We start from the raw sequence: 26,581 nt of genomic DNA on the forward strand, positions 1-26,581 counted from the left end.
TTTAGTGCCAATGGTTTATTTGGGAGGGGATTCCAGAAAGCACTCATAAAGAAAGAGGCATGAAAGTTTGCATGACTAAAGAGTTATTAGTGAGCAGATTATCACTGAGGGTAACTGGGCCTCAATCCTGTTGGGATCCATGGTGAACATGACCCAGAGTTGTCCCATCCAAGGGCAGGGGAACTGGGGTATTTTTTCCTCCACTTCTCATTCATCACTGGCTGGTGGCAGCTCCCTGGGGATGGTAACTGACCTGGCATTTCTGGCCTGCTCCCTATAGAAGATCCAAGAAAAAGCTCTTAGGCTGAAGGTGCCTGACAGTGACCTTGTTCTTCTAGAGGAAAGGTCAGGGGATATATGAGGGACACTGACAGCTACTACAGTGGGGTGAGGCAGGGAAAGTAGAGTGACAGCAGGTAGTTTGTAAGAGGGGTGAACTAAGTAATTCAGCGGAACTGGCCCAGAGAAAGATTTTCTTTTTTAAAAAATCAATAAATATGCTGCAATATTAGCAGTACCTATCTCTATTTGCTTTGTTATAGTTACTTTAAAAATATTCTACAATTCAGGGGCACCTGGGTGGCTCAGTGGGTTAAGCATCTAACTTTGGCTCAGGTCACGATTTCACAGTTTTGAGTTTGAGCCCCACATCAGGCTCTCTGCTGTCAGCACAGAGCCTGCTTTGGATCCTTTCTCTGCACCTCCCCTGCTCGTGCGCTCTCTCTTTCAAAAATAAATAAACATTAAAAAAAAAAAAAAGAAAACAATATTCTACAATTCAAACGTAATGTTAATTCTAATGGTTCTTCTTTGTTAGGTTTAAATCAATGTAATTTTACTATATTTTCCCTCTTTCCATGGCTTTTTCATTTTGCAGGCACAGAATAATGCTGTATGCCAGCCTCTAAAACTTAAATGTCTACAGGACCTGGTGGTAACATCCATGGGTGAAGTGAGCTGAGAGTAATAAAATGGAGTCTATTGAAAAGAGAGTAGGGGGTATTGTGATAAATGCACAACAATGATCTGCCTGAAGGGGGCAGCAGCTACTGATCCTCAGGCAACTGTTGCAGAGTAGGAATGAGGATGTGATTTCAAGGAAAGCTGAGAAGCCGGAATATGCCAAGTTGCCTGATTATTAGCGTGGTGGTTAAGATCATAGACTCTGAAGTTGAATCACAGTCCTACCAGTTATTAACTACGTAACTTTGGGCAAGTTATTCAACTATTCTTGAACCCTCAGTTTTTTCATCTCTTGAATGGGACTAAAGATTGAACTAAAACCAGAAATAGACAAGATTGCTTAACTCACGCTCTAATTGAAACCCATTGTTCTAAATTCTCATCACACTTTCTTGAGGCATTGAAGAGGTTTGGCAATGATTGGATCTTTCCAACCTCCAGGCCAAAAAAGTCCTGACACCAACGGAATGCTTTAGAAGACCACGCCCCCTTCCCTGTCCATGATCACTGCTGAACACACACCACCCCCCACCCATGATCACCTGTCTCTGTGTGTTCTTTTGCACGTACCCCTTCAACTTCTTCCTATAAAACTCTAGGTGTCCATCTTGCAGGCCGAGAGGTCAGTTGCTAAGGCTTGAATCTGCCACCTCCCTTGGCTGCTGGCACCCTAAATAAATTTCTCCCTTTCTCTTTTCCAAACCCTCATCTTTTGATTTATCTCTTGTGATGAGTTTATCCAAGTTTGTTCGGCAATAGTGTTGGCAAATCTAGCCAGGAGCTGTTTTCACCTTGTCCGGCTCCCTAGGGATTTCAGCAGGAGGTGGCATCAGTGGTCAGCGTGTCCTCTCTCTTGAGATCAGTAATGTTTACAACACAGGGTTGTTGGCAGGATTAAATGGATCGAGTGCTTAGAACCATACTTAGCATTAAATGCTCAATAATTGTTGGCTACTGTCATTATCAGCTGTTAAGATTTTAATTCAACTTTTAATTTTGAGTTAATTATAGATTCACATGTAGTTATGGGACAAAACTATAAAGAGATTTCATATTTCCCAGTTTCCTCCATTGGTAACATCTTGCAAAACTATATAGTAAAATATCACAAGCAGGATTCTGATGTTGATACAATCAATACAGTATTTCCATCTCCATGAGGATCCCTAGTATTGTCCCTTTATAGCCATATCTATGGTGTTCTGCCCATCTCCCTTATTAATACCTAGTAACCACTAATCCACTCTCCATTTCTACAATTTTGTTATTTCTAGAATGTTATATAAATGGAATTATATACTATGTAATCATTTTTATTGGCTCTTTTCACTCCGCATAATTTTCTGGAGATTTATCCAGATTGTTGGGTGTATCAGTTGAGTGTATAATTGGTTTCTTTTTGTTGCTGTTAGTATGATGAACTACAGTTTAACTATTTTTACCCGCTGAAGGACATAGGGTTTTCCCAGGTTTTGACTATTATAAAGAAAGCTACTATAAACTTTGAGTATAGGTTTTTGTGTGAACTTAAGTTCTCATTTCTCTAGGACAAATGCCTAAGAACAATTGTTGGGTCATAGGATAGTTGAAGGTTTGATTTTTAAAGAAGCTGCCAGACCATTTTCCTGAATAGCTCTAACATTTTACATTCCCAATCACAGTGTATGAGTGATCAAATTTCTCTCCATTGTTACTTGCATTTGATATTGTCTTATGTTTTATTTCAGCCATTCTGATAGTTGTTTAGTGATATCTCATTGTAATTTTTATTTGTATTTACCAAGCATTGAATCATGTTGAAGATCTTTTCATGTGTTTATTTGCTATCTGTATATGCTGTTCAGTGAAATATCTCTTCATGTCTTTTGCCCATTTTTTCTTTTTTAAGGAGAGACAGAGTACGAGCAGGAGAGGGGATCAGAGAAAGGGAGACACAGAATCTGAAGCAGGCTCCAGACTCTGAGCTGTTAGCATAGAGCCTGATGCAGGGCTTAAACTCGTGAGCCATGACATCATGACCTGAGTAGAAGTTGGACGCTGAACCCACTGTGCCACCCAGGCGCCCCTCCATTTTTCTAATTGGATTGTTTATTTTGTTGTGCTGTTGAGTTTTGAGAGCTCTTTATATAGCCTAGATACTAGATACTAGTCTTTATCAGATACATAGTTTGTACATAATTTCTCTCAGTCTGCAGCCTGTCTTTTTATCCTCTTAACAGGGACTTTCACAAAGCAGAAGTTTTATTTAATTGAGACATAATTCACATAACTTAAAATTCACCATTTTAGGGGCGCCTGGGTGGCTCAGTCGGTTGAGCATCCGACTTCGGCTCAGGTCATGATCTCGCGGTCCGTGAGTTCGAGCCCCGCATCGGATTCTGTGCTGACAGCTCGGAGCCTGGAGCCTGTTTCAGATTCTGTGTCTCCCTCTCTCTCTGACCCTTCCCCATTCACGCTGTCTCTCCCTGTCTCAAAAATAAATAAATGTTAAAAAAAATAAAATCACCATTTTAAACTGTAGACTTCAGGGTTCTTTAAAATTGTATACACTATTGTTGTATAACCATTACGACCATCTAATTCCCCAACATTTCCATCACCCCAAAAAGAAACCCCATTCCTATTAGCAGTTAGCCCTAAATTCCCTCCCTCCCTCTACCCCCTGGCAAGCACTAATCTCTTTTCTGTCTCTATGGGTTTCCCTATGCTGGACATTTCATATAAATGAAATGAGTACAGCATGTGGCCTTCTGTGCCTGGCTTCTTTCACTTAGCATCATGTTTTCAAGGTTCATCCATGTTGTAGTGTATATCAGTACTTCATTTCTTTTAATGGTAGAATAATAATCCACTGTGTGTGTGTGTGTGTGTGTGTGTGTGTGTGTGTGTGTGTATGATATTTTGTTTATCTGTTTATCAGCTGATGGACATTTTGGTGGTGTTCATTTTTTGGCTATTTGAATAATACTGCAATGAGCATTTGTAGACATGTATTTGTTTGAGTACTTGTTCTCAATTCTTTGGGGTATACACCTAGGAATGGAACTGCTGGCTCATATCTCAATTATATGTTCAACTTTTTAACTTTAAAATGTTTTGCACAGTACAACATTTTTTCTTTGTTTTTCAAATACTGAAGCAGTCTTACAGTTCTGGAACAAACCCCACTTGGTCATAGTGTATAATTCTTTTTAACTGAGTTCTATTTAATATTATTTTGCTAAAAATTTTAATGTCAGGGGCACCTGGTGGCTCAGTTGGTTGAGCATCCAACTCTTGGTTTTGGCTCAGGTCATGGTCTCATCGTTCGTGGGTTCAAGCCCCACGATGGGCTCTGTGCTGCAGTGTAGAGCCTGCTTGGGATTCTCTCTCCCTCTCTCTCTGCCCCTCCACCCCGTGTCTCTCTCATTCTCAAAATAAATTTAAAAAAAATTTTAAAAAAATTTTATGTCTATATTCATGAAGAATATTGGTCTGCAGTTTTCCTTTCTGGTACTGTTGTTCTCTGGTTTTGGCATTAGGGTAATACTAGCTTTATAAAATGAATTGGGAAGGGTCCTTTCTTCTTCTATTTTCTGGTGGACATTGTGAAGAATTAAATGTTAATTCTTTAAACATTTGTTAGAATTTTCCAGCAAAACCATTTGGTCTGAAGATTTCATTTGGGGGAGTTTTATTTTTAATTAATTAATTAACTTATTTTTGAGAGGGGGGGTGCAATAAGTGAGGGTGAAGAGAGAAAGGGAGAGGGAGAGAGAATTCCCGGAGGGGGAGGGGGAGGGGGAGGGGGAGGGGGAGGGGGAGGGGGAGGGGGAGAGGGAGAGGGAGAGGGAGAGGGAGAGGGAGAGGGAGAGGGAGAGGGAGAGGGAGAGGGAGAGGGAGAGGGAGAGGGAGAGGGAGAGGGAGAGGGAGAGGGAGAGGGAGAGGGAGAGAAAAGCGGGGCTCATCCAAAGTGGGGCTGGTGCTCAGGAACCTGAGATCATGACCTCAGCCAAAGTCGTATGTTTAAATGACTGAGGCACCCAGGTGCCCTGGGGAGTTCTAAAATTACGTCTTCAGTCCTTAACAGTTACAGGTTTTCCCACTTATTTCATACTGGGTGAGTTGTAGTCATTTGTACTTTTTAAGGATTAGTCTATTTCAAATAAATTGTCAAATTTATGTGCGTTGAAAAAAAATTTGTAATTATGTAATGGTGATGGATGTTAATTAGACTTTTTGTGGTGATACTTTTACAATATATGCAAATACTGAGTCATTCTGTTGTGTATCTGAAACTAATATTCAATTATTTTTCAACTAAAAATTATACGTATAGATTTGTTTGTAATGTTCATTTATCATCATTTTTTAATTTTTAATTTTTTTGAAAATTTTGTGTTGAGAGAGAGAGACAGGGGAGAGAAGGGGAGAGGGGCAGAAGGAGAAGGAGAGGGAGAGAGGCAGAGAGAGAGAGAGAGAGAGAGAGAGAGAGAGAGAATCCCAAGCAGGCTCCACACAGCATGGTGCCTGACGTGGGGTACCATCTTTTTGATGTTGGAATGGTGTGTAATGATTCTGCCCTGTTTCATTCCTGATACTGGCAACTTCCATCTTTTCTATTTATCTTTGAGTTTTCCCAGGTGTTTGTCAATTTTATTAATCTTTCTAAAGAACCAGCTCTTTCATTGATTTTCTCCATTGGTTTTTGGTTTTCAATTGCATTGATTTCTACTTTTATTTTTATTATTTGCTTCCGTTTGCTTTGGATTTATATTGCTTCTTTTTCTAGGTTCTTAAAATGGGAGCTTAGATTATTGATTTGAGAATTTTCCTATTTTCTAATGGATGCATTTACTGCTATAAATTTCTCTGTCTGCACTGTTTAGCTGTGTCCCACAAATTTTGAAATGTTGTTCCCAAATTTTGATATGTTGTTTATTTTTATTCCACTTAGATCATTTTTTGTTTTCCCTTATGATTTCCTCTTTGATACATGAATTATTCACAAATGCATTGTTTAGTTTCCTGTTTGTTTGGAGATTTGCCTGGTATCTTTCTGATATTGATTTCTGGTTTAATTTTATAGTGATCAGAACATATTCTGTATGAATTCAATTATTTTGAATTTGTTGTAGTTTGTTTTATGGCCCAGGATATGATCTACCTTGGTACATGTTCCATGGACACTTGAAAAGGATGTGTATTCCACTATAGGGTGGAGAATCCTGCCAAGTGTCAATTAGATCCTGTAGGTTGATGGTGTTGTTGGGAATTTTTCTATATCCTTGCTGGTTTTCTGTCTGCTTGTTCTATCAATTGTTGAGAAAGAGGTGTCTTTACAATTCCAATTTAAATATAGTAATTTTGAGGGGCACCTAGCTGGCTCAGTTGGAGGAGCGTGTAACTCTTGATCTCAGGGTTCTGAGTTTGAGCCCCATGTTGGGTATAAAGACTACTTAAATAAATAAAACTTGAAAAAAAAAAACACCTATCATAAAAAATTTTAAAAAATGTAGTAATTTTGAGTATAAATTTCTTTGTATAGCTTTTTTTTTAGTGGGTGCTCTAGGTTTTACATTATATATATATATATATATACACACACACATATATATATACATTATGTGTATGTGTGTATATATATACACACACATATATATATATATATACACACACACATATGTTTATATATATACACATACCAGCTTCTACTGGTATCATTATGTTATCAGTTTGAAGAAAATATAGAAACTTTATCTCCCTGGGACGCTGTTCAATTGGTTAAGCATCTGATTCTTTATTTTGGCTCAGGTCATGATCTCAGTTTGTGAGTTCGAGCCCCATACCAGGCTCCATGCTGACAGTGCAGAGCCTGCTTGGGATTCTCTCTCCCTTTCTCTCTTCCCTACTCCCTCTCTCACACGCATTCTCTCTCAAAATAAATAAACAGAAAAAAAATAAACTTTAGCTCCCTTTACGTACATTTACCCTCTTTTATTTAAAATTGTCCTAAATATTTCTTTCATATACTTTTAGAACCATTTGGACAATGTTACAATTTTTGCTTCAACTATCCATTGTAATTTAGAAAAAGGAAGAGGAGAGGGAAAATCTATTGTCTTTACCAATATTTTTACTTACTGTGTTCTCTCTTCATCACTGATATTACAAGATGTCTTCTTTTTCTGATTCCTTTTTGTTTGGAGAACTTCCATTAGCCATTCTTTTAGGGTAAGTTGGCTGATGACAAGTTATCTTAATTTTCCACTATCTGAGAATGACTTGATTCACTTTTTTTAAAGTTTGTTTATTTACTTTTTAGTAATCTCTACACCCAACATGGGTTTCGATCTCACAACCCTGAGATCAAGAGTTGTATGCTCTCCCAACTGAGCCAGCCAGGCACCCCTCTCCTTCATTTTTGAAGGATATTTTTGGTGGGTATAGGATTGTAGGCTGGCTGGCCATTATTTTACTTTAACACTGAAAACTGTTGTGCTACTTCCTTCTGCACGGTTTCTGTTAAGAAATCAGCTGCCATTCGAATTGTTTTCCTTCCATAGGTAAGATGTTATAACTCACTGGTTTTAAGATTTTTTTTTTTGTCTTTAGTTTTAAGAAGTTTGACTATGATGTGTCTTAGCATGGATTTCTTTGCCTTTATCCTGTGTGAAGTTTGCTTAACTTCTCGATCTGTAGGTTTACAGATTTTGTAAAATATGGAAAGTTTTCAGCTATTATTTTTTCAGTGCTTTTTCAGCCCTGCTCTCTTTCTCCTCTACTAATACTCTGAAGACGCAAGTGGAAGATCTTTTGTTATGGTCCCAGAGGATTGTTCATGGATTTGCTTTGTTTTGTTTTTGTTTGTTCAGACTGAGTAACTTCTATTGCTCTCTCCAGTTCACTGAAGTCCTATATTTCATGCATCCTGCTGAAGTCTATCCATGGAGCTTTAAAACTTTAGGTTTTGTATTTTCAGTTCTAAAATTTCCATTTGGTGAATTTTTAGGTCTTCTACTTCTTTGCTGAGATTTTCTATATAAAAAAATATTTGTTTCAAGTGTGTGTGTAACTGCTCATTGAATCAGTTTTATGATGGTTGCTTTAAAATCTTTTTCACAAAATTCTAACCTCTCTGTAATCTTAGTGTTGGTGTCTATTAATTACCTTTTTTTAAAATTCAGTTTGAGATCTTGTTTCTTGAAATAGTAAGTTATTTCAATTGAAACCAGGACATTTGGGGAATTATGTTATGAGATTCTGGATTGTATTTAAGCCTTTGTTTTATCTGGCTTCTTCTGACACTACTTTGGCAGAGGAAGGTGGAGGGGCACTGTCTCTACCAGCTACCAGTTGGAGTTAGAAGTTCGGGTTTCCCACTCTTCCTCCATTGACAATCAAGGGAGGTGCTTCCCATTACTGCTAGGTGGGGTTGGAAGTTCCAGTTCTCTCCTGGTTTTCAGTGACACCTCCCTGGCTGAGAGGGATAGGAATTTCCTGTTACTGCTCCCCACGTGACTTCCAGTGACACTACAGTGTGGGGATATGTGTGGTCCCAATAATTGGTTTTGTATTCTTGTTTGAATTTATTGTGTAAACCCATTTTGGTTTTAAATATGTATAAAATACTATATACATGTATAATGTATAACAAGTTTTATATTTACATATAGTTAAGTAAATTAGGATGAAAATGTTTTGTTTATAGTGACAAAGTGGGCAAAGACATGAACAGACACGTTTCTTTTTCTTTTTAAATGTTTTTATTTATTTTTGAGACACAGAGAGACAGAGCATGAATGGGGGAGGGGCAGATAGAGAGGGAGACACAGAATCGGAAGCAGGCTCCAGGCTCTGAGCTGTCAGCACAGAGCCTGACATGGGGCTCAAACCCACGAACTGTGAGATCATGACCTGAGCTTTAACCAACTGAGCCACCCAGGTGCCCCAACAGACACTTTTCCATAGAAGACATCCAGATGGCTAACATTAAACACTCTCAACATGAACAGATGCTCAACATCACTCATCATCAGGGAAATACAAATCAAAACCAAAATGAGATGTCACCTCACACCAGTCAGAATGGCTAAAATTAACAGATCAGGAAACAATAATGTTGGCAAGGATATGCAGAAAGGGGAACACTTTTGAACTGCTGGTGGGAATGCAAACTGGTGCAGTCACTCTGGAAAACAGTATGGAGATTCCTCAAAAAATTAAAAATAGAGGACCCTACAACCCAGCAATTGCACTACTAGGTATTTATCCAAGGATGCAAAAATGCTGATTCGAAGTGGCCCAGGCACCCCAATGTTTATAGCAGCACTATCAACAATAGGCAAATTATGGACAGAGCCCAAATTTCCATCAACTGATGAATAGATAAAGAAGATGTGGTATATATATATACAATGAAATATTACTCAGAGATGAAAAAGAATGAAATCTTGCCATTTGCAACAACATGGATGGAACTAGAGTATATTATGCTAAGCGAAATAAGTCAGTCAGAGAAAGATAAATACCACATAATTTCACTCATATGTGGAATTTAAGAAACAAAACAGATGAACATAGGGGAAGGGAAGGAAAAATAAGATAAAAAAAACAGAGAGGGAGGCAACCATAAGAGACTTTTGAATGCAGAGAACAAACTGAGGGTTTTTGGAGGGGCGGTGGGTGGGGGATGGGCAAAACGGGTGATGGGTACTAAGGAGGGCACTTGTGATGAGCACTGGATGTTATATGTAAGTGATGAGTCACTAAATTCTACTCACGAAACCATTATTACCCTATATGTTAACTAACTTAGATTTATTTATTTATTAACGTTTATTCATTTTTGAGAGACAGAGCGCGAATGGTGGAGGGGGCAGAGAGGGAGACACAGAATCCAAAGCAGGCTGCAGGCTCTGAGCTGTCTGCACAGAGTCTGATGTGGGGGCTTGAACTCACGAACTGTGAGATCATGACCTGAGCCCAAGTCAGACGCTTAACTGACTGAGCCACCCAGGTGCCCCAACTAACTTGGACTTAAATAAAGTTAAAAAAAAAAAAAAATGTTTTGTTTATAAGGGCTTTCTACTCTACTCCAGTTTGAGAAACACTGACGTGGGTGATGACATGGCCTGATGCCCAAATCAGGAGTCTCTGGAGATATTCCTATTTCTGCCCAGGTTGTTTCACCTACATGAAAAGACAGAAGGAGCTGGGGCCCTGACGCTATGGACATCATGCCAGTGTGACACTGGCTTTTTATAGACAAGGGAAAAGTAAACTCCTACTAAGGGCTCTATTAGTTTCCTACTGCTGCTGGAACATATTATCACAAACTTACCGCTTTACAACAACACAAATGTGTTCTTGTACAGCTCTAGAGGTCAGCAGTCCGAAAGCAGTTTCACTGGGCTAACATCAAGCTGTCAGCAGGGCCGGTTCCCTCTGGAGGCTCTAGGGCAGAATCTGTTTCCTTGCCTTTGTCAGCTTCTCGAAGCTGCCTGCCATCCTTGGCTTGCAGTCCCTGCATCTTCAAAGCAAGCCGTGTAGCATCTTCCAACCTCTCCCTTGCTCTCTGTCCTCTGTTTCTCTCATCACGTCCCCTTTTCTGACTCTGAAGCTCCTGCTTCCCTCTTGTAGGACTCTTGTGAGTCCTACACTGGGCTCATCTGGATAGTCCACAATAATCTACTTATTTTAAGATCCTTCACTTACTCACATCTACAAAGTTCCTTTTATCATATAGGTTAACAGATTCCTGGGTTCTGGGGATTTAAGATGTGGACATCTTTGGGGGTCGTTATTCACCTACCAAGAGGGGATGCTGTTAATTTGCAGTTAAAATTTTAAAATTAAAAAAAAATTTTTTTTTTAACGTTTATTTATTTTTGGGACAGAGAGAGACAGAGCATGAACAGGGGAGGGGCAGAGAGAGAGGGAGACACAGAATTGGAAGCAGGCTCCAGGCTCTGAGCCGTCAGCCCAGAGCCCGACGCGGGGCTCGAACTCACGAACCGCGAGATCGTGACCTGAGCTGAAGTCGGACGCTCAACCGACTGAGCCACCCAGGCGCCCCAAAACTAAAATTTTAAATGACTGACCTTTTCACCAGAATGTAAGCTCCACCATAACAGGGAGTTTGTCAGGACGGTTCACCAATGGTTTCTCGGCTTTCTGCTAATGCAGTGATGGTCACATTTTCCTGACTGTCACTGTTGAGGAGGCAGCTAGGTAGAGAGCATTCTAGGCAGAAGAAACAGCAAGTGCAAGACATCAGGGCATAGTATACTTTTTATTCATACTTATAATAACATAACATTTGATATGACATAGCTCATTTTATCTCAATTCTCATGAACTATCAAGTCGTGGATACACTGTACCCATTTTTTAATTAAAAATTTTTAAAAATGTTTATTTATTTTTAATTATTTTATGTTTATTTTTGAGAGACAGAGAGAGAGAGAGACAGAGTGAGCAGGGGAGGGGCAGAGAGAGAGGGAGACACAGAATCTGAAGCAGGCCCCAGGCTCTGAGGTGTCAGCACAGAGCCCCACGCGGGGCTCAAACTCATGAACCGTGAACTGAAGTTGGAGGCTTAACCGACTGAGCCACCCAGGAGCTCCCATACTGTACCCATTTGAAATACTATTTAGATCCTAATCCCAAACACAAACTGGTCAAACCCTGAGGGTTTCACTCCGTATGTTTCTCATCTTTACCTTTGATTCTGTTTCTTCTGAATGTAAACTGGTTTTACATCTGTGCCTTCTTTTCTGACTCTGCAATTTAAAAAGTTTTTGCTTACCATTAAGTCAACATAAAAACATTATACAAGGAATTGTTTTTTGTTTTTAAACCCATGATCCATGATTAAACCTTTATTTTCTCTGGCACACTTGCATGGTTTAAGCGTGCAAAATCCAGACTCCTATGGCTTTATATTCACTTCCTAGCTTTGCCACTCACTAGCTGTGTGACTTTGGGCAAATTACTTAGATCGTCTCTGCTTCAGTCTCCTCATCCGTAAAGCAGAAATAACAACTGTACCTACCTCACACAGCTGTTGTGAAAATTCGATGAATTAATCTAATGTACTGAAAACGGAGCCTGGCACACAGGAACCCCTCAAAAACTATTAGTCACTTTTCTTATTTTCAACCCAACAATTTTCTATGCACATAATTTTTATTTAATTGCAATAATAAAACATAAAACAATCATAGGATACATAAAGCACTGTATTCTACTTTTTTCATTTAATGTTCATAAGTTTTCCTCTACATTCCTATATTAATTTAGATACTTAAAAATATTTTTTTTATCCATTTATTTATTTTGAGAGAGAAAGAGACAGCACAAGTGAGGGAGGGGTGGAGAGAGAGGGAGAGAGAGAATCCCAAGCAGGCTCTGCACTACCAGCACAGAGTCCGATGCGGGGCTTGATCCCATGAAGCCATGAGATCATGACGTGAGCCGAAACCAAGAGTTGGACACTTAACAGAGTGAGCCACCCAGGTGCCCCTAACCTAGATACTATTTTTAGTGACAGCCTGACATTCCATACTGTCGATAGTTTTGGCTTAAACATTTCCTTGTTATTGGGCATTTAGTTATTGTATTATTTTTAGTTACGATCTCAAAATCATGCTTTGTATATGATGCTTTTTCTTTCTTTTGAATGATTCATTTAGCAATTGTTCCTAGGAGTATAATTCTTGATTTTGTGTCCAACATTTAAAACTCCATGGGGCGCCTGAGTGGCTCAGTTGGTTAAGCGTTCAACTCTTGATTTCAGCTCAGGTCATGATCTCATGGTTCGGCAGATGGAGCCCCATGTTGGGCTCTGCACTGACAGCATGGAGCCTGCTTGGGATTCTCTCTCTCTCTCTCTCTCTCTCTCTCTCTCTCTCTGTCTGCTCCTACACCCCTCCCCCCCCCAAATTAATAAATAAACTTAAAACTCCTTCTTACAGGAGGTGCCTCAATGGCTCAGTAGCTAGAGCGTGCAACTCTTGATCTCAGGGTTGTGAGTTCAAGCTCCATGTTGGGTGTGGAGCATACTTAAATACAAAATACAAACAAAAACCCCACAAAACTCTTTCTTTCCTTCTACATCATTCCAAAGAAGCAACTACTTTCAGTACATGATGGAAAGAGAAGCAGACATATCATATTACCACAGTGAAGTCATTTTCATGTAGGAACAGACTCCTGATAAAGAACTGATAAGGTCTATAGTATTATCATCATTGTTTTCATCATTCATTCATTCAACAAACATGTGTTATTCATGTAGGGTGGGTCAGGTCCCTTGTGGGTAGGAAGAAAGTTACAAAAGAAAGCCAGAGACTTAAAAAAAAGTGTGATGAGCTCCAAATACAAACATTTTATTTATAAACCTTCCAATTCAGTGTCTTTTAATGCACAATGTGGAATCTTTGTGCAAGTTAAAAAGAGGTATTTTCTTCTCTCAAGGAACTAAAATTATGTCAACCTGATACTGGTCATCCAAACATACAAAGTTTATAGAAGTCATGGGGATATCTTGTAAGAAGGAAGTCCTTGTCTGTAAGAAGTCTACGTAAATGCCTTTGTTTTTTCTGTACCTCAGCATTATTTTAAAATAAAGAAGACAGTAATGATGCGGTTGGAATCTTCTGTTTGGAAACAGAAGGAGGAAGTCTGAGTTATATAGGCTTCAACTTTGTTTTCTGTTTTCTATTAAAACTACTGAACTTTTCACATAAGAAATAATAGAGATTAAACTTTTTTTTTTTTTAGCCCACCACATCCTGAGTTCAGTTTTACACCTTTTCATCAGTATAGCTAAAGTTCTATAAAAGCCTCTCTTGCTGTCTTTATCTCTGTTTCTTTTTTTTATCAACACTCCACTGAAAACAACTGCCAGTACTCTATACTACATGCTTTGGGTATGATATACCTGTGGCAGTCACCTACCTAAATTGAGAACATAATGAGTGTCTTCTTTCAGGCAACAGCAAAACATTATGGAAACTACCCCAACTATCACTGATAATGAATTCTGTTACTGGGATATTCTGTTCACAGATCAGTTGTCCCTGGTTTTGAGAATTAAGACAGGTAATATAGACATTTTACTGTCTTTTTTATTTTTAAACTTTATGAAGGGGTAATAAGGGTCTGGGTTTGTTGCCCTTTCAGTCAGACTTCATCAACTTTGAAAATCTCATTTCCATTAAGTCAGAAATAGGAGCCACCAGAGTCACCTGGCGAGCACAGGCAAAGTGATTTGGAAATCAGTTTGTTTGGTTACCACGACATCAGTTAACCCCTTAAGACAGTGGCTCTCCTACCTTTGGGCGTCAGTCCATTTGATGGAAGTGTTAAGTGTGTGTGTGTGTGTGTGTGTGTATGAGTTTTTATTGGAGAAAACCAACTTTATTACTATAACAAATAATTATAACTCTCTTTCCACACACACACACAATTTTTTTGTTCTGTTTTGTTTTGCATACAATTTCAGAAGGTTCCTTACGTCTGCTCCCTCAAAGAACACCTGCTCTGGAGGAAATTATGTTGACTAGTCAACAGTAGTTTCTGAATGGGTAAGAGGCAGGAGAGATGGGGGCTGGGACGAAACAGTGGATCACAAAAGAGAAATTTTACTAGATTCATTCTGAGTGCAGGTCATTATGCTCAAGGCCCCCACAAGAGGGAGGGAGGATTGGAACCAGAAGGCTTTGTGCTCTCTTCCCATCCCTCCCCTTTCCTAACTAATGACTTAGCCGAGTTATTAAACTTCCCAACCTTTAGTTTTTTTTGTATTTTTTTCCCCCTGTAAAATGAAATCTTGTCAGACTTCTTAGGGTTTATTGTATGCTTGCAGGAGAGTCCCAGATAAGCATGAGCTTGTAACTATTAATGTACTTGCCTTCCCTTAGCTTCATCTTCAGGGTTGACTGCCTGTCCCCTTGTTCAGCACCCAGCTCCACTGTCACCTTCCCAGAGGACTCTCCAGGACGACCAGGTGGAAAGTAGCCTCCCTCTCCCCATCACTCTCAATGCCACCACCCTGCTGTACGACTACAGTCAACACATCTCATATGTGCATTGGTTTCATTTTGAACTTGCTTCTTGTCTTTTCTCCCCCCAAACTAGAATACAAGCTCCTTTGAGGGCAGAGCCCTCCTCTTGTTTTCCCCGGGGCCTGTAACAGTTCCCTGCACACGGTGGACACTCAGATTCTGGTGTCAGGATGGCAGTGGTTTAGAGGGCAGACTCCAGAGGAGGACGATCTGGATTTAGATCCCAGCTTTTCAGCTTACTATGCTGAGCGACATGAGATTGGTTATGTAACTTCTCTGTGCCTCACTTTCACCACATGTAAAATGGGGGATTCTGATATAGCATATACTTTATAGAATTGTTAATACATGTAAAGTACCAAAACAGAGCCTGGCACACCGTCAGTCTTACACAGGTGCTGTTTTCTACTTTTCAGTGAGTGAGGCAAGTGTTAATACATTAACAGTCAATGCACGTGACCTTGTAAGTGTATCAGATGTGCTCCGATGCCTCAGGTTTGACAGAAAAAGACTTACTCTTTTCATAAAACTCTTGCTTCGCTCCACTGCACCGTGCCATCCACCTGGCCCGCCACAGCTTAGCGGAAGGGGAGGTGCGGTTCCTAGTTCCGACAGAGTCCCCAGTCACCCACAGGTGGCACTGCTCGGGGTTCTCCCGGGGCCGGGGATGTCCCAAACCTCGCGGGGCGTTTCTCCCGGGGTAGGAAGTCTGGGCCTAGGGAAGCCCAGCGCCGCGCTGGGGACACAAGGGACGCTCCTCCGACTTACCTGAAACTCCAGCTGGGTCTCAGGAGCCGGGACGCGCGTCCAACCCACTCCCGCCTCCAGTCTCAAAACCGCCCCAGGGCTCGTGGGAACCGGTTGCTGCGGGCAGAAGCGAGCGGGGGCGGAGCGAGCGGGGCGGGGCGGGGGTGGGGCCTGCGGGCTCCGGGCTCCGAACTCCGCGGCGCCCGCGGGACTTCACACTGTCGGCGGCTCCGCGCACCCCGCGGGCTCCAGCCAGGTAAGGACGCCGAGCGCGCGGGTTGGCCGGGCCGGCCCCGGGACTGCGGGGATCCGGGCAGGAAAGGGTCGGGACCGGCGCGAGGCGAGAGGTGGCTTCCACGAGCCCAAAGACTGGCCTTCCTGGGATGAGGAAGATTTTATCCCTAACGCGGCGTGGTGAGCGCGGGCCCGCCACGCCAGGTGAGGGACCCGGTCCCCTTCGGTCCGGGAAGAAGGGACAGGTGCGCGCTTCCGCGGAGTCGCACCTTCCCGGCGGCCCGCGCCTCCCGGCCTCTCGAGTTCAGGCGCTGGCCTCTCCGGAGGAGCCCCCGCCCCCTTTCTTTTCGGGTCCCAGGGCTCAGGCCGCCCTGCGGCAAGTTCAGCGTTGGGTTCGCTTCCCAGCTGCGCAGCCAGGTTGGTTCGTCCTCTCTGGGTGGCAGCACAGCCTCGATTGAAAGCTGGCACCATCGACGGAGACATTCCACAGTTGTACGTGTCCGAGTGCCTCACCCCACCAAATTCACTTTTTTTTTTTTTTTTTTTTTTTTAAATCTGGGAAATTGTTTGAATCTTGAAAACAGGGGTTCGGTGACTACAAGTATTGGAAAAAACTAGGATCTTGACCTGGCAGTGTGCGCTTTTCTTGGATCCTAAATTTCCTTTTGATCTGAAATTTTTTTTCAAGGAAGAATAATAATGTGTTTCTGTGTACCAGGTTCAGAAACACTCTCATCTGTTGCCATTCTTTGGAAACTGGAATATTTGATTAGAAGAGTTGACCTCAGTGTCAACTGGGAACAGGATGGGCTGGTGGCTAAGTGAGTTTGAAGGTTAAAATAGTTGAGCGTTTTGAGCATATACCCTGTATTTTTCCAGTGAGTGCCCATTTTCCTTTTAGGAAATTCTGAGAATTTAATCTCTTTGAGATGAGTCTCCCCTAAAGAGCTGAGGAGGAAAAAACAACCTCAACAAACCAGTGGGTTTCCCAATTAAGTTTAGGATGTAACAGGTTGGTTTGTGACCCTGGTAGTTCCTTAGTCGGCAAGAATCACATGGGGGATGGAATATCATGATTTATAGGGAGAAAAGAAAGTATGTTGTAATTTTCTCATCATGTACGGGAAAGTATTTTTTAGTTCAGTTACATTTTCAGGGTTTAGGAAAGACCTATACTTTCCCCATGCCTCAATTAATCTGATCAATATATCACTATTCTTGGCAATTCATGATGCTTACTGCAGTGTATTTATGTTAGTGAGTTTGATTCTTCCCATAAGGGTGTGTATGTTTGCTTTTTGGAACTGTCTAGGGCAAGTGTTGGAAACACATGCAAATCAGTGCTGTGCTCTAGTTGGCAAAACCTTTGCTCCACATAGGTCTTTGAACTAAAATTTTCACAACTCCCCAAATAGAAACGAATATAGAATACTCATGTATGCTCTAGAACGTTTAACCTGTTTACTTATTCTGTACTAAGCCAGTTATCATGTTATTTCAGCAGATGGTTACTCAAGGGCAGGAGCTATGTTTTATCAAATCATGGTCAAGCTCAGAGAATGGTAACCTTTGCTCTGTAAAGTTGACCCTTGACAGGGTGGTTGGAAGGGTTATGTTTGGGGAAGAATTGTTGGTCTCCCTGCCTTGCTCTGCATATCCAGAGTGCTAGGAACTGAACCTTGGGTCTCTAAGTACACCTCTGCTTACAGGTTCCTCCAGGTTGGCTGGGTTGGTGCCTCCTCTCCCTGCCTGGCTCTTCTGGTTTTATGCTTCCACCCCACTCCACCCCTCCCTGGATTCCTACCCTTAGGGAGAATTACCTTATTGTTCAGGGCAGAGAGACTAGGTCCACATAGTTTGCACAGGGGTGTTGACCCTCAGCCTAGTGCTGGGTCCCCCGAGGATGTTTAGTAAATATCTGTTGAGGACAACGTCACTTGTTTTAGAGTCCTTATTCTCTCTTGTTATTTAGTCTACAGAGGTGAAAAGGAGTGAGGTTGAACGCAGATCAATCATTTTAGGGGCCAGTTGCCTTGGTCAGATTAGTGTAGTAAAGGGGACATCGGAGTCTCTTAGTGAAATTAGCTCATGGTTGTTGGCAATTGTAAGATTATCCTGTACTATGTGATTATGCCATGAGAATAGCTTTGTTGAAAAGAATCCCAGAAGAGGGGGGCTTATTAGTTATCTCCACCTGGACTTGCCTTTTTGTCTCTGCCCTAGATCAACCACTCCTTCCGTGGTTGGATTATAACTATTATCTTTCCCACCGCATTTGGTTGCTCAGAGCTCAGATGACCACAGCTATTGTGGCCTAGATGTAGAAAATTACATTTTCTATTGTTTGGGAAAAACAAGGATGGCATTTTGCCAAATTCCATGTATATATATATGGAATATATATGGAATATATATATGTGTATATGTATGTATATATACATACATATACATATATACATATACATATATACATATACATACATATATATACACACACATATATATACGTATATATATATATGTATATATATATACGTATATATGTATATACATTTAAGCTTTTTAAAAATGTTTATTAGTTTTGAGAAAGAGAGACAGAGAGAGTGAGCCAGCATGAGTGGGGGAGGGGCAGAGAGAATCCCAAGCAGGTGCCATGCTGTCAATGCAGAGCCTGATGCAGGCTCGAACCACGAAGTGAGATCATGAGCTGAGCTGAAATCAAGAGTCGGATGCTTAACCGGACTGAGTCACCCAGGCACCCCAGTTTTAAACTTTTAATCTAAATTAGATTTCTCTCTTTCTAGAAACAACCACATGTAATTCTTTGAGCTGGTTATTTTGGTATTTGTTGCTTATAGTTGCTACTTCTTGAGTTTTGCAGTTTGAGGCTTTATCTGTTGACTTCCCACTATGGAAAAGGATGACGTGGCTCCCTTTTTTCCTCTCACCCCCGCACCCCCACCCAACCACAGCTTCCCTAATTTTCCATCCTTGCAGTGGTTAAACAGTAATTTTGGTTAGATCAATATACATAGCTAAGCAGAGCACAGCTTTTTGTTTTCTTGGGAGTTCATCATTGCTTTGTTTGTTCATTTACTTAGTTTCTTACGTCTTCATCGTTAATTCTCTGGCCAAGAAATCTCTTGGCCAGATTTCTGAAATTTGCCTCAGATGCATCAGGTATTCTGCCAATTTCATTTTCCTGAAGTTGTCCCTGAGCCTCCTGGCTTGCCCTAATATGGACCAGTTCACCTCTACACATGGGACACAGTTGTCACCCTGAGGACTTCCTTTTGTCATCATCCTGGGGACCCCCATCATTTCTCTCCTCTTAACCTGTAGCGCATGTCCTCTCTGTCTTGGTAGAGTCCTTTGTTTTGATAGAGTACATCCTCAAGGAGCTTCTTGGAAAAGATGGATGGATATGTATTTTTTTCTTGATGGTGAATGCCTCTAAATAGCTGTTTTCTACTGACAATTGATAGTTTAGGATGGAAATTTTGAAGGCATTGTTTCATTGCCTTCTAGGTTGTGGTGTTGCTATTGAGAAATTCGAAACTGTTCTGATTCCTTAATTTTTGCTGTAATTTGCTGTACAGTTTACAAACCTACTGAGTCCTTCATGGAAGTTCATAGAATTTTCTCTTGGCCTCCATAATCCTGAAATTTCATGATGCTCCTCCTTAGTATGGGTCTGCTTTCATCCATTGTGCTGGGCTCTTTGAATCCTGAAACTTATACCCTTCAATTTGGGAAGTTTTCTTGAATTAACTCATTGATAATTTCCTCCTCTCCATTTTCTGTGATGTGTCTTTCAAAAACTCTTATTGTTTATATATTAGATATTTTGGACTAGGCCTCTAATTTTCTTTCCTAATATGTATCTTTTAATTTCTTGGTTCTACTTTTGGGGTGATTTTTTTTTTTCAATTTTATCATCTCGTCCTTCCACTGAGTTTTTAATAAGTATAATCATATTTTTAATATTTTAAATTAAAAGCTCTTTGTTTTCTGAGGGTGTGTGTGTGTGTGTGTGTGGTACATTGAAAGGAAGGAAAAATTCTTCTCTACCCTCAAGATCTTCTAGCTGGACTAAGAATTAAATTTAAATCAGACAGATTAACGAGAGAAAAAAAAAACAGTTTTATTCCATATGCACAGAGGCCCAATTATGAAATTGAGACCTAAAGAGATGATGAGGCAGGCAGGCAGGCAGGTTTTTTATATTTTTTAGACATAGAGACAATAAATCTGTGAGGAATTAACAGGACAAAGAAAATTTGGGAACTCCAATTAGTAAAGAATTCTAAACAGAATTTGGGCTGTGGTAGTAAATGAGTAAAAAGTAACCAGAGTTGTTTATAGAACCTTCTGGGCTCTACATTTCCCATCTCTGGAATTAAGGTAGTCTTTTTACCTCCTGATGCAGGGAGGGTACCTTTCACTTGGGAGATTTATTTCCCGCTTTCAAGGGACAGAGGAGGGTCTGGTGTTCTTGCTGCATAGGCTGTCTCCTAAGTAACTTTTATTTAAAATAATCAACATGCCAAAGTGGCATATTTGGAGGTGGCCTGCCCTTGGCCCCTTCCATATCTATTTCTTGCTTTTATTTTATGGTTTCAGTGTCTTATCTGTCTTATCTCTCTGCAGAGTTTAATTTTTTTGAAAGTTTTTTCCTTCCTTCACAGACTCAGTTTCCCCATGTTGCCTTTGTCTGTTGATTTAAGTCTCTGTCTTTCCTGTTAGAGACTTTCCTCATATTCCTCATACCCTTTTATTGTCTGCTCACATTTGAGTCGGGGATTAGGAGCTGAAGTTGTGTGTGGGCTTGTTGACCGGGAATTTCACTGTCAGGTGATCTGGCTGGGGTTTTATTTGGAGAAACTGATGTCATTACCTCTTGGGCCACTGAGAGTCCTCAGAAAAGCGTCTTCCACTCTTTTCCTGGACAGTGATGGAGAGCTTGGCTGCCAGTGATCTGGGAACTAGGTGGAGAAGAAGGCTGGAAGTCTCAGCATCCACATATTTATATAACCCCTCCTTGGTGTTTCTAGAACATCTGAGCCATGCCTGATGCACCCCATTCCAGAGACCCTCTCTTTTACCCTCTCTGGGAGAGGAGGTGGGGAAGACACTCCAGGTGTTTTTGCAAGGGTGGGTAGGCAGGCGGAGATCACCTAACTGCTCAGAAAGGCTGAAGGGATATGGGACATCCAACTGCTTTTTAAAGTTCAGTTGTCTTTATTTTAGCCCACCTCTCTCCCCGCAGAGGGTCTAACTGCCTTGCATTATGTAGCATTTTAAAGATTCTGTCGTACATTCGGGTTGTTTCTTGACTTCCCTTCACCACACCAAAATGTTTTATTATTTTCTCTTCTGTTCCCTCCATCTTTGTGGGTTTATGCATTAAAGAAAAAAAAATCATTTTTTTTTTGGTCATTTTATTGAGTTTTCAGGAGGGAGAGAAGGTGGAAGGTCTTGTTCAATCTGCCATTGGTGCCTTCACCAATCTCCACTGAGAGACTAGTGTGGTTCATCCATGACGTTATGCTGCTGTTTTCCTGCCTTTACCAACAGTAGACGTTCCTTGACCAGTCCAGTTATATTCTTTCACTGAACCCCGTTTAGACCTCAGATTTCTTCTTCTGCCACTCTAAGCATCCACCACCAACTAATCACAGTTGTCATGGGAGGCAAAATCTCCCTCTAGACCTAGCTTGGGTGATATATAGTGTACTGGTCATAAAGCCCTTGTTTCCATTTCTCCAATTCACTTTGTTGAGGACTCATTCTATCCCCTTGGCCTCTGATTACCTTTCAGTGAAACTCCTCTTCAGATGTTTTAATCTGAAAGGCAGGCCTGGTGTCATTGGTGGCCATGTGGCCTCGATGGAAGTTATCATCATTTCCTTCTGGAGGCCAGTTTATCACACAGTTGCCTTACTAGCAGAAGCATCCTCACTTCCTCTTTCAAAGCTCATGTCTTTCTTGGAATGTACACCCAGTTCCTGTTTCTGGCTGGGCTGATCAGAGATGACTGATCTGTCCAGTGCCTTATGGATGGTCACAACTTCCCTAACCCCCTTTTACCAACTGAGTCATTCCTTAGGCTTTAATTCAGTGTGCAGCCTTCTGTCCCAGTAGCTTGACAGCATCAGCATGACTTTATGCTTAACACAGAGGAACGATGACGAGTCAACTTCCACTAAAGGAGGAAGAGCATCATTCCCAGATCATCTTATCTGTGCAGAAAAAGCAAAGCTCTGTACTCCCAAGATGGCGTCTCTGCACTGGGAATACAGAAAACACCAGTGCTTGGAACTGCTAATTGGAGTGGGTACAGGAGTGATTTGCTCTCTGGGGGATGACAGTAAAGGATAAGATGGTTAGAAAACACCATTCACCTGGAGCCCACCAGGTACCACTGTGAATGAAAACTTGGCCAGTGGGAATAGCTACAGTGCTCATTCTTCCATCTGTGCTTCCACAGCCATCCTTCCCTTTTCTAAGTAGAACCTTGGAAGCCATTGCAACCTCTCTTCCCGCGCAGTAGAGTTTTTCTCTAATGTGTTAAGTGCTTCTCTGAACTTCTTTTCGTCTTCTTAGCTAGTTTGTAAACTCTCCTAGGGAAGAGTGCAATGCCTAATAAATACTTGATGAATGTACCAAATGAATTTTTTTTTCCAGATAATTGTGGACACTTGGCAGTTAGGGGAGAAAAAAAGATGTTTGGTCATAATTATCCAAGTTGGACCCAATAACCTAAATTCATTAACTTAAAAACAATTTTTTTAAATATTTATTTATTTTTGAGAGACAGAGCATGAGTAGGGGAGGGGCAGAGAGGGAGACACAGAATCCAAAGCAGAATCCAAGCTCCTAGCTGTCAGCATAGAGCCCAGTGTGGGGCTGGAACCCATGAACTGTGAGATCATGACCTGGGCTGAAGTCAGACACTTAACCGACTGAGCCACTCAGACGCCCCATTAAATTCTTGATTAGACTCTCCCTTCACTCTGTCTGTCTAGACTGAAACAGAGCATTCCATTTAAGTTTCCCCAAGTGTATTGTTTTTTGTATTATTTAGAAATAGTTTTCATTGGAAACATTTTTTAAAAATTTAAATGTTTATTTAATTTTGAGAGACATGTAACTACATGGCATTTGTTTTTGAAAGTTAAAGCTTTTTTTTTTTAAGTTTATTTATTTGTTTTGAGGGGGAGAGCAAGGGAGGGACAGAGAGAGAGAGAGAGAGAGAGAGAAAGAGAAAGAGAGAGAATCCCAAGAAGGCTCCACACTTGTCAGTGCAGAACCTGACATGGAGCTCGAACTCACAGACCATGAGACCATGACCTGAGCCGAAATCAAGAGTCAGATGCTTAACTAACCGAACCACCCAGGTGCCCCTTGAAGGTTAAAAGCTTTTGAAATGATTAGCTCTAGATTATCAAAGTGACAGACTTTAAATTGTCTTCTACTGTATGAGATACTTCTAATGAACTATCAAATATCCTACTCCCTTTATCTTTAATTTTTGTGAAACCCTAGCCTGATTGCATAGGAAAAGATTTTAGCTTCTCTTTATCCTGAATAGAGTTCCAACAATGTCTTCCTGTTACTATTTCCTTGGAAACTCTATGTCCTCATGTATCCCCCAATATTATGTTTCAACCACAACATGTGGAATCTTCACATGACTGCCCCCAAAATGAAATTGTGGCTTTTCTTTTCCCTACAAAGGAGTGATTTAAACGTTTATTTTTCTGCAGATATAATTTAAGTGTGCAGTAAAGTTAGTTTTGACCATTGGGGTTATTTTGGGTCCAAAGAAGGCAGTTGGCTTTCTTTTTATTTTCCTGCCTTGACTGATAAAAATGCCTGATCCTTTAACCATGCAGATAAACAGAAATACAATTTCAGAGTTATGAATGTAGTTAGGCATATAAATTTAAGTATGAATGCTTTTTAATTTTTTTAAAAGATTGTCAACTTATTTGTCACATATTTAGATCAGTTATAGGAGTCTTGCATTAAAGAATTCTTATTCATAGGGTCTGGGGTTGTAGCTGAAAGAGCTTTTTGAGCTCAGCTGGTGATGCGTCCTCCTGCTTCACATAGACTAAGGATAAATCTCTGGATGCCACAGTGATTCCTCAACTCCCAGTATGCTCTTTGGATTCTCCCTGCCATCATTAAACATTTTTTTTTTATAGAGTTTCATATATTCATTGGTAAAAAATATAAACAATGCTGAAGCTTATAAAGAAATTAAAAATGACCCCAAACCATTCCAGACAGAATCTTGGTGAACACCCCTTCGTCATCTCTATCATCATTTGACTTTTTAAAGATCTTCAGCAACTTTCTAGAAAATAATTAACTTAAGGAGCATTGTGTGCAACTGTTTATGTAACTCTAAATTCTATAATTTTTATATATGTGTGTGTATGTATATCCATATATACATACACATACATACATGTATATACACACATGTATATACATACACACACATACATACAATTATTTATGAGGTTATAATTAGTTCAGGCATAAAGTTCTTTGGGTAACATTATTTCATATAGGTATTTTTGTAGGAATAATTATCATTTTTAATAAGTAGGTGATAGTCTGTCCTATGAATATACAACGGTATTTTGAAGCACTTCCCAATTGTACAATTAGGGTTGTTTTCTTTTCTTTTTTTTTTCTAAGTAGTGTTGCTATACTATCCCCTTTTGGGGATTATTTTCTTGGGGAGTATTTCTCGAAATTTCACTCTGGGATTGAGGATTTCTAGCTTCTGTTAATCATTGTCAGAAGGACACAAAATAATAATGTGAAAAAGTTCACTAGCTGTATCAAGTTATCTAAAGTTTCCGTTATCCTCTATTTTGAACTTTTAGATCAACAGTATCTACTTTGTGTGAAGACACAAGGTTTAGCTGGAGTTATTGAGGCCATGTTATGTACTAGGTTGTAGGTCAGATAACAAAGCCAGAGTAACCCAACGGGTCCATTTGCAGAGGCTGTGTTCTGGGTGGTAATGTCTATGGCCTCCTTTGATCTTGTTGGATGTGGTAGGAAAAGTGTCTAGGGATCACTAACAAAAGGTGGAGAGGTTGTTATGGTATCTGTGAAACAACATTTGTCCTCAGTACCTGGTCTAGGGTTCATGAACCTTCCTGTAAGCAGGGGAAGGCATTACACACCTATAAGGAGCTCCAACCCTCCCACCCATTTCCCCATTCTTGGACTGCAAGAGGAAGTAGGAGGGGCAGGGCAATGAGCAATATTAGGGAATTTTGCATTAATATCTTTTCTGGGTAAAGAACTCGGGGTAGAGGACAATCCTATTCAGATTTTTCCCTTGACATCTTCCTGTCTAATGTCTAAAGCCTGGGCTAGATTTGTAAGTCAGCTATTAACTGGCATTATGTTCCCAGGCCTCAGGTTTTCCACCTATTAAGCAAAGCATAATGACACATAATTAACAGTCTACTTCAGAAAGATTCATGGCCTAATGCTTATAAAGGACTTTGAGCTTTTCAGAGTGTTTTATACACATTCATGTATGATGAGGTGGCTTGCTCTGTTTAGCAAAGGGCATCTATATTTATGCCTGTTTTAAAGATGAGAAAAGTGAGCCTCGTAGAGGATAATAGCTTGCTGAGAATCGGAGGGTAAATTTAATGTACCTTCTACAGAATTTTTCTTGGACTTTGTGGAACTAGTGGAGTCTAAAATAAATTCTACATGAGCATGTATGTGTTGGAAAAGTGGGTATTACAATTTTTAAGCAAATACAACCTTTGTGGGGGTAGGCATAGGCTACTCCTTTGTAAGGGGGAATTGTGTTTGACATTCAGTGGAGTTCTTGAAGAGCATGAAATAATTATGGAAGCTAGGGATAAACTGTGATTTTCAAAGTAATGTGGAAAAGACTCCACACACAGTCTGTTAAATAAATTGAGTCAGGGGGAGTTTGGGAGAAAGGTTTTGTCCCCAAAACAGGTGGGGTCGGTAAAGACAGAATAAAGGCTTGGTGTAGATGAACATTTCCTAGAACGCAAATGTGAGTAAACTAGTCTAATTATTATTTTTTAAAAAAAATAAATGATGTAGAAGAGGGAGGACACAGTGTAAACTCCAAGTTTACAGTCAACATGAACATATTGGGACATTAAAAGGCCAAGCTGCTGGTCTCAGGTCTATGCAGTGGTGATGAGTGCATTTAGGTAAAACGAGTCCATGTGTATATGCAGATGGACATTCCAGTTTTTTTACTCAAGAGAGATTCAGAACTCAGGACCCCTGAGATCAGGAGTTGCATGCTGTTCCGACAGAGCCAGCCAGGTGCCCCTGTAAACTCTTAACTCACTAAGTGTACAACTTGGAACAAAAAAGCTCACTAAATCTTAGGTGTTGTTACAGATAATTCAGAAATGTCATTTTACCCATTTTCCTGTTTTCAGCATCTAAGATAGTTTCATCAGCGTACCTTAAAGACATAACACCTAGAGAAAAGCAAATGTATCTATCGGTGGCACGGACTATTGAGTAAAATATCCCCATTGATTTCTTCG

At 40.5% G+C, this 26,581-nt stretch overlaps 1 protein-coding gene and 1 long non-coding RNA gene across 2 annotated transcripts in view; one reads left to right on the forward strand and one right to left on the reverse strand.

The window, feature by feature from the left end:
• Positions 1 to 11: 11 nt before the first annotated feature.
• On the reverse strand, positions 12 to 15,897 carry LOC109245288 (uncharacterized). The gene is made up of 3 exons (XR_008421779.1): positions 15,783 to 15,897; positions 11,046 to 11,187; positions 12 to 274 (listed from the first exon to the last, which is right to left on the reverse strand). It is a non-coding gene; the product is annotated as an uncharacterized LOC109245288 (long non-coding RNA).
• A 31-nt stretch (positions 15,898 to 15,928) lies between these two features.
• Positions 15,929 to 26,581, forward strand: part of TEC (tec protein tyrosine kinase) — a 126,457-nt gene continuing 115,804 nt past the window's right edge. The window contains exon 1 of the mRNA XM_019412618.2: positions 15,929 to 16,017. The gene's annotated coding sequence lies outside the window, so the exon portion shown is untranslated. The remainder of the gene's footprint in view (positions 16,018 to 26,581) is intronic.

This window comes from Panthera pardus, unplaced genomic scaffold (genome assembly GCF_024362965.1).
Source record: "Panthera pardus isolate Hobbes unplaced genomic scaffold, ASM2436296v1 HiC_scaffold_13, whole genome shotgun sequence".
NCBI classification, from domain to species: domain Eukaryota; kingdom Metazoa; phylum Chordata; class Mammalia; order Carnivora; family Felidae; genus Panthera; species Panthera pardus.